The sequence below is a fragment of the Suricata suricatta genome, chromosome 4 (genome assembly GCF_006229205.1).
Source record: "Suricata suricatta isolate VVHF042 chromosome 4, meerkat_22Aug2017_6uvM2_HiC, whole genome shotgun sequence".
Taxonomy (NCBI): domain Eukaryota; kingdom Metazoa; phylum Chordata; class Mammalia; order Carnivora; family Herpestidae; genus Suricata; species Suricata suricatta.
Window position 1 is genome coordinate 120,904,881 of NC_043703.1, and position 7,557 is coordinate 120,912,437.

The following is a 7,557-nucleotide window of genomic DNA, read 5'->3' on the forward strand; positions in this document are numbered from 1 at the left end:
TTTCTTATATGAGAGCACCTGAGGGACATGAGACCTGAGAAATTTCCTCTCTGACTGCATATACTTACCTGTGTGGCCATTCTCCCAACCAGCATCCATTTGTAAGGAACGTCAACCCTTAACTGCTTCTCTCTTCTCCTTTACAGAAAATTCAGGTTGTTCAAGGCCGCTAATCCTTTTTTTTTTTTTTTTGGTAGTAACTGGACTTCAATCCACCTTCCCATGGTAAAGCCCTGTAAAATATTCCACCCTCTTACTCTAAGTCACCATGTTCCTTGGAAAGCTTATCCAGCCAGACATTCTCAAATAAAAGCTAACAATGTTTGGCTTGATTTTTCCCACTGTTTGGTTCATTGACTTGGATAGGATTGGACCCTCTACCACTCAGTTCAGCCACTTCCAGAAACCTTTCATGTGTCCCTACCCTTGAGTCTCACAGAATGGCTGGCTAAAGAAGGCCCCTCCTGAGCAGCACTACACTTTTAACAGTAAAACATGGTCTGTGCCTTTATATTCTCTCTTCATCCATATTAAAGACCTCTTGATTTGGTTTGTTTCACTACTCAGTGTTGTCAGGACAAGATGGGATTGCAGTGCTGAGGAGATCTGGTTTTAGTTCCTTGTATATTTTTATCATTTGAATGCAATCAACTATCAGTCATTTCATGAACTTTAGCATCATTGTCTGCCTTTTAACATGACAAGGATTATGGTGCCAGTAGCACCAAACATTTGAAATTCAGGTAGGATTTTATGGAAGACAATTTAGAATGTCAGTGGCCTTTCAGAGGAATTTGTAACGTGAATAAAAATCTCTTTGTGTGGTACTTTATAATCAAAAGATTCAAAGTTTCAAATACTTATATATTTATTTATTTTTAAAGTTTATTTATTGAGAGAGAGAAAGAAATAATGGGGGAAGGACAGAGACGGAGGGAGAGAACCCCAAACACACTCTGCACTATCAGCACAGGGCCTGCCACTGGGCTCTAATTCATGAACTGTGAGATCATGACCTGAATCAAAATCAAGAGTCAGATGCTTAACTAACTGAGCTGACCCAGGCATCCCCCAAATTCTAATTATTTAATCATTAGTATCATTAATATTGTTGTGAAGATGCTTTCGAAACATAGAAAAACTCTAAAAAGCAGGAAAACTATAATATTCCTTTCACTAAGTATTCCTGAGAATAGGATTATCTATACCTCTAACTCACAAACATCAATTCTGGTTTGCTTTCTTCCTACCTGTTTTCTTACAAAGCTCCCCAGCCTATGACTCTCTTGAAGTCCATCATATTTGATATTAGCAGATATTACAGAAGAGTATTTGACTAAGATTCAGTTTTCTTCTGGAGAAGGAAAGAATGTCCCAAAGGGAAGAATGGCAGGACTATCCTTGGAATCATGCAGGACTAAACACCGTGACAAGATGGGGTCAGTAGCACTTGAAGATCTATGAAGGGAGGAAAAGAGAAAACTTCATGTTAGGATATTAAGGGAAGGGCGGGAGGGGAGGGAGAAGACCAGGATTGCACAGCTGACAGGTGTAAGTAAAAAAAACTCAAAAACAACAAAACAATAAACAAGAAACTACATTTTTCTGAAAGCAAAGTGCAGTGGAAACAACAATAGACATTGAGTGAGACCCAAGATTCTTTAGTTAAGTTTCTTCCAGTGTGTTTGCAGGAGAAAAGTTTCTTGATTTCATGTCAAGAACTATGACTTCTCTGAAACACTGCCCTGCTTCCAAGCTCAGTTGGACTTTGAGTTTCATTGATACTCGCAAAAGGCAAAGGACTTGACTACTTGAGCAGCATGAGCTTCACTCACTGTAGTCCCCCTCACCCCCAAGTCCCATGGGCGGGGGACACAGGTGGGCTGGCACAGATGCCTTCATGTGCACTGGGTTCTATTCCTGGGTTCTAGTATAAGGGAGGAATATTCTTATCATTATGCTACGGAAGCATAGGAAACCTGAATCTTCATAGTGGGCTTAAGTGTAGTCTTTATTTCAAGGGGATACATCTTTATTATATTGGAGAGTAGGCATACCTTTCTTTCTTTACTCTGGATAGAAACACTATCTCTAGTTTCCAAAACTATAAGCAAGCTTGTCCTTTGCTCTGAAAAAAATGATATCTATATTTTTAAATTCCATCATAGTTAATATACAGTGTTATATTAGTTTCAAGTGTACAGTATAGTGATTCAGCAATTCTGTACATTACTCAGTGTGCATTGTGATGTGTTCTCTTAATCCCCCCCACCTAGTTCACCTGTTCCCCCACCAATCTCCCCTCTGGTAACCACCAGTTCATTTTCTACATTTGAATTTTTTGTTTGTCTTTTTTTTCTTTGTTCATTTGTTTTATTTCTTAAATTCCAAATTTGAGGAACTTTCATACTGTCTTCCACAGTGGTTGTATCAGTTTACATTTCCACCAACAGTGCCCAAGGGTTCTTTTTTCTCCACATTCTCTCCAACACTTGTTTATTGTGTTTTTGATTTAGCCATTCTGACAGGTGTAAAGTGTCTTTTCTGGTTATTGCATTTGTTTTTATTTCTAAGTTTATTCACTTATTTTGGCATAGGGAGAGAGAGAGAGAGAAAGGGAGAGAGAACACAGGACGGGCAGAAAGAGGGAGAAAGACAGAATCCCAAAACAGGCTCCACACTATGAGCACAGAGCCTGATGTGGGGCTTGAACTCATGAACCTGTGAGATCAAGACCTGAGCCAAAATCAAGACTTAGACACTTGACTGAGCCACCCAGGCATCCTGCCCTTTTGTTTTGTTTTGTTTTGTTTTGTTTTTTAATTTTTTTTTTTAAAAAATGTTTCTTTATTTTGAGAGAGAGAGAGAGAGTGGGGGAGAGGCAGAGAGAGAGAAAAAGAGAGAAGGAGAGAGAGGGGGAGAATCTCAAGCAGGCTACATGCTGCCAGAGCAGAGCTCAATGTGGGGCTCAATCCTACCAAGCATTAGATTGTGACCTGAGTCAAAATGAAAAATCAGACACCCAACCAACAGAGCCACCTAGGCACCCCTGCCTTTTTTTGTTTTTCAAGGCTCCTCACTACCTAGACTTTCTTGACAAGACAGTCATGAAGTAAGGACAGTTAGTGTCTTGCTTGTAGCAAGTGCAAAAACATGAGAGACACATGGACAATTATCTTTAAATTCTTCTTTGAAGATCTTTTTCTTCCCCAATAAAATAAGAGGGTGCTTCCACTTGTGGTAGTCAATGTTTTTTAGATAGAAATTATTTGCATGGGGTTCAGAATCTGGGGACGAGTCTGTAGGAAATTGGCAGTGAGAGATGCTGAGCATTTGATGGTTTTTAAAAGGATGGAATTGAAGAATGAATGCCCATAAAGCATTATACAACTAGAAAACTTTATCATCTCTATGACAAATTCTCAGTAACACCTAAGCTATTACAGACAACATCTCTGGTTAATATTTTCTTAAAAGAATACCTTTTGGTGTTAGTTAACTAAATTCCAAACACATATACAATGTGTATTTACCCCAGTGCAACATTTTTCAGCCAAAATTTATATGAGAAAATTTTATATATGCATTCTCAAATCTCAATAAATTCCTTTACTAAAATTACAAGTGGGCTAAACCTCAAGCTACATTCCAAACACAGTGGATAGAAAGATCAGGATCTTGTACGCTGTGAAAAGAACCCCGAGGCTTAACAAAAGGCATGCAAGTCACAGATGTTGCTGGTGCAGAGAGGCATTGTATGGCATCTCATACAAATAAAATAGAGTTTTAAGAAAATACTTTTATTGTCTGTGAATCAGGAAGTCAAGTTTTAAAGGATTTTAAATTTTAACAAAATAGTTTCTTACTTATATATGAGTGTTTATGTGTTTCAGAGAATTGGTTTGGGTGTTAAGGTACAAATCTACTGTATTATTATTTTTTTGAATTCAAAATAATAAGATATATTATAATCTCATAGGTAGAATTTTTACACTGAAGTGAGGTTTTCAGAAAATACTTGTATTTGGATTCAGTTGGAAGAATTATCATCTTTTAAAAAAAATCATCCTTGTTTGCTACTATCAGATTCTACACAGATGACTAATGGTCACTTTTATGACTTTGGGGGAAAGGACAGTCACGAGATGAGATATGTTGTCGGTAGGTGGCATGGTCTGTCTACTCTTCCCTGCTTCTCTTTCCCATGAACCTCTCCCCAGACATCTTCATTATTCCCAGCCTGATCTCTTGCATCCCTTTTTGGGCCATATTATTTCTTCCATATTGCAGTGTTTCCTGGAAGACTTTTCCCTCACTCACTCTGTCTTACAGGGACATGGGAACTAGGCACCTGTGAGTACCCAGAGAACAATAAAATTCCACCTTTGCCTACAAGAAAATCCATATTGATTGTGGAGAGGATACATTGGTCATTCCCAGCCTGTGCCTTGGAACAGTCTTTCTCCATGCTGGGAATCTCTCTGAGCCCACATCACTTGTGTCCCTTCTCAGTGTCCTGGGTTTGCTCTGCTCACTTGGTATTTTTGGTTTTGGCTTTGCTCCTCTTTCAGATCCTTTTATGCAAATATTTCCTCTCTACTCTGGCAAAACCACTCACTCTGGACAGTGAAGGGAACAATGCAAAGGGAGGTCCTTCATTACTTCCATCTCCTCCTACCACATGTACATTTTGTAATTTAACAAACATGAAACACTTCAGTATAATTTATAATGATAATATTTAGTTCAATAGCTGTACTACAATTTTTAAAACATACCTGTTTTGTTGAATGTTTATATTATTTTTAAATTTTATTTTAGAGAAGACAGGAATAAATACTTCATGACTATTTGTAATGATACTTCATTTTTTTAAAGAATCAGAAAGTACTTATTTCTGGGAAAATACATAATACATGGCAGCAAAGAACTGGTTATGAACTGTCTACATTGTTAAGGAATCACTAAGCAGCCACTTGGTTAATAGACTCAGAATATGGATATCCAACTGGCCTTGTTGGAGTTCCAGGTAAATATTAAAATATTTAATACATCCTTAGGAGAATAATAGTGTCTAATCTAAACCTGATTTGAAAGAAAAGTTTTCAAAAGATTTAGCCAGTCAGAATATCACAAATTTTTCCAACTGTCCTTTTAATTCTCTATTTTTTTCATTTTTCTAGAGAAGAGGGCAGAATTTTGATTATATCTTCACCAGATTACTTATTCACTTATCTAAAATATATGGCATCACAAGCCTAGTTTTGAAAAGTCATGTCATCTAATCTTTAAGTGCCAGCGGGTTCAAGTAGGCTAAGAATAACCATAGCATATTTACATAACCAGGCAAAAAGAAAGTGTAAAGAATCATTTGTAATGTAAGTTGGCAAAGAGAACTGAAAAGGTACAACCAAAGGTACAATAAAAATTGAAAAGTGATATTTTATGGCAAGAATGCTCCAGACAAATGACACTTGAGCCCTGAGTGAACTGAGCTCAAAGCTTATTTTACTTTTAGATATTTCAGTTAGGTGATCCAATACATACATTTACCTCTATTTTTTGAGCCAAATTATGCTGGGATCTTTCTTACCTGCAACTACAAATGTCCTATCCTATACCGTGGGATTCTCCACCTGGAATAACCAAATCTGGTCCCCAGAGCTCCTTTCCAAAGAAGGAACTCAAACTAAAATAGGAATTGGCATAAGCACTATCAGTGTGAACTTTTCCTAACTAACCCATTTTTTACTTTAACCAGGGCAGAGGATCAAGACCCATGGTGTTGCACATCATAAATTCATTTAAAATGATAGAAATGTGTTTCCATCAAAAGCACTAAATGGGTATTTAGTCAAAGCAGTCTGTATTTGAAAAAGCAAAAGAAATTTACCAAATAATTAATTTTTAAAAAGTGATAGTCTATCCATCTCATCTATTTATTTGAGAAACAATAACTTTGTCTAGCAATATTGTGATATTCTTTGCTTATATAGAAAATTTTGTCAGTGGGTCTCATATGACAAATTATTTTCTAGACTCGGGTACTAGCAAAATACACTTTTTTCCATAATAGAAATATGTGGCTAGGGAGGGGTGGTGATAATATGGAAAGCAGATTAGTGGTCTTGATAAATATAGATACATGACAAACCTGGCTCTTGCTTTTATTCAGTTAAAGGGAATTTCTTCAAAAAATATAATTTTTTATTCAAAATATATTTTTAAAAAACCACATCAGATGTTAAAGTCATTCTAACTCCAGTCCTGACTGAGGTCAGAATGTTTGAAGGGCAAAAATCCAAGGACCTAGATATGCCTATTGTCAGAAATGCCCTACAAGGACAGGGCAACCCATAGTTCAGTGGACCAGTGCCAGCTGACCAAGGCAAGGGAGTATAGAATTTGAAAGATATCAGTAAATCGTATAACAATTTGACAGATCACTTATATGCCTGTCAAAACTAGTAACAAAAAAATCATTTGTTTTGTCTATTTAATTTTTAAATATTATTTATACATAGTCTACATTAAAGGTATTGATGAAGCTTATTCATTTTCCTTCATTTTGATAGTTTAGAAACACTATTCTAAACATCGTCTGAACATCTAGACTAGTGTGTTGAACTATTAGAGACCTGGCTGGGGTGGGGGCATTGAGACCAATATATGTATAGGAGAGCAGTGTACACAACCCAAATCCTACGTCACATCATCACAAATGTGATGCTGAAACAACTGATCACAAATGTGCTGGTACAAATGCATATTTAGTTATCTATCCAAAATTAGTGTGCACTTGGGCAAAGAGAAGATCTACAAAGAATCCTCCCTGAACCACTTCCTCCCCTTACAGTTTTTCTATGAGACTTAAGCACACAAAAGAGACAATTGCTGACCAAATTTCTTATTTTTTTATTTTGCCTGTTGAATCTCATTATATAGAAGATACAGTAGAGTTTGAAATGAGGCGGAGGAGAAGGGGCTGAGGAGAAGGTTAGGTCAAGTGAGGTGGTCAACTTTGAAGGTATGGGAGACTATTCCCTTCTAGGGTGTATTGTCACACTTGGTTCCATGTCCATGATGAGCTGCACGCAAAACTCAGGCTCCTGACGTCCCACCAGACCTAGTCCTTGAACTTGCAGATATAAGGTAGCAACGAACCACAGCTAAAATCTTTCCATTTCAGATATCCTAGAGAGACAGAGGAGCTCAGGTGGATGTGGCTGGTGGAGCTCATGACCCCAAGGAAGAGGCAGTCCAGATTCTGGTCTAGAATTCAAAGACTCTCCCTCATCCTCAGCAGTGTCCTACTCCAGGGGAATGGGACTCAGAGAAAGAAGAGATGAGAAGGGATGGGAGAAGACAAACCAACACTACATTTTCTAGCTCAAGAGGAATCGCTGAAGGTCAGACTGAGAAATGGGGAGCCAGAGGATGGAGAAGTCTGGCAGAAAGGAGCTCCTCTGTTACTTACCCGTGCTTGCTAACAGAGTCCCACAGTAGCCAGGGTATGGGTTGGTGGAAGGATGCTTCTCCCAGGCAATGTAATTCAGC

General features: G+C 37.8%; 1 long non-coding RNA gene across 1 annotated transcript; it reads right to left on the minus strand.

Annotated features, from left to right (window-relative positions):
- Positions 1–6,891: 6,891 nt before the first annotated feature.
- Positions 6,892–7,557, minus strand: LOC115289060. Its single transcript, XR_003907355.1, has 2 exons — positions 7,478–7,557; positions 6,892–7,194 (listed from the first exon to the last, which is right to left on the minus strand). It is a non-coding gene; the product is annotated as an uncharacterized LOC115289060 (long non-coding RNA).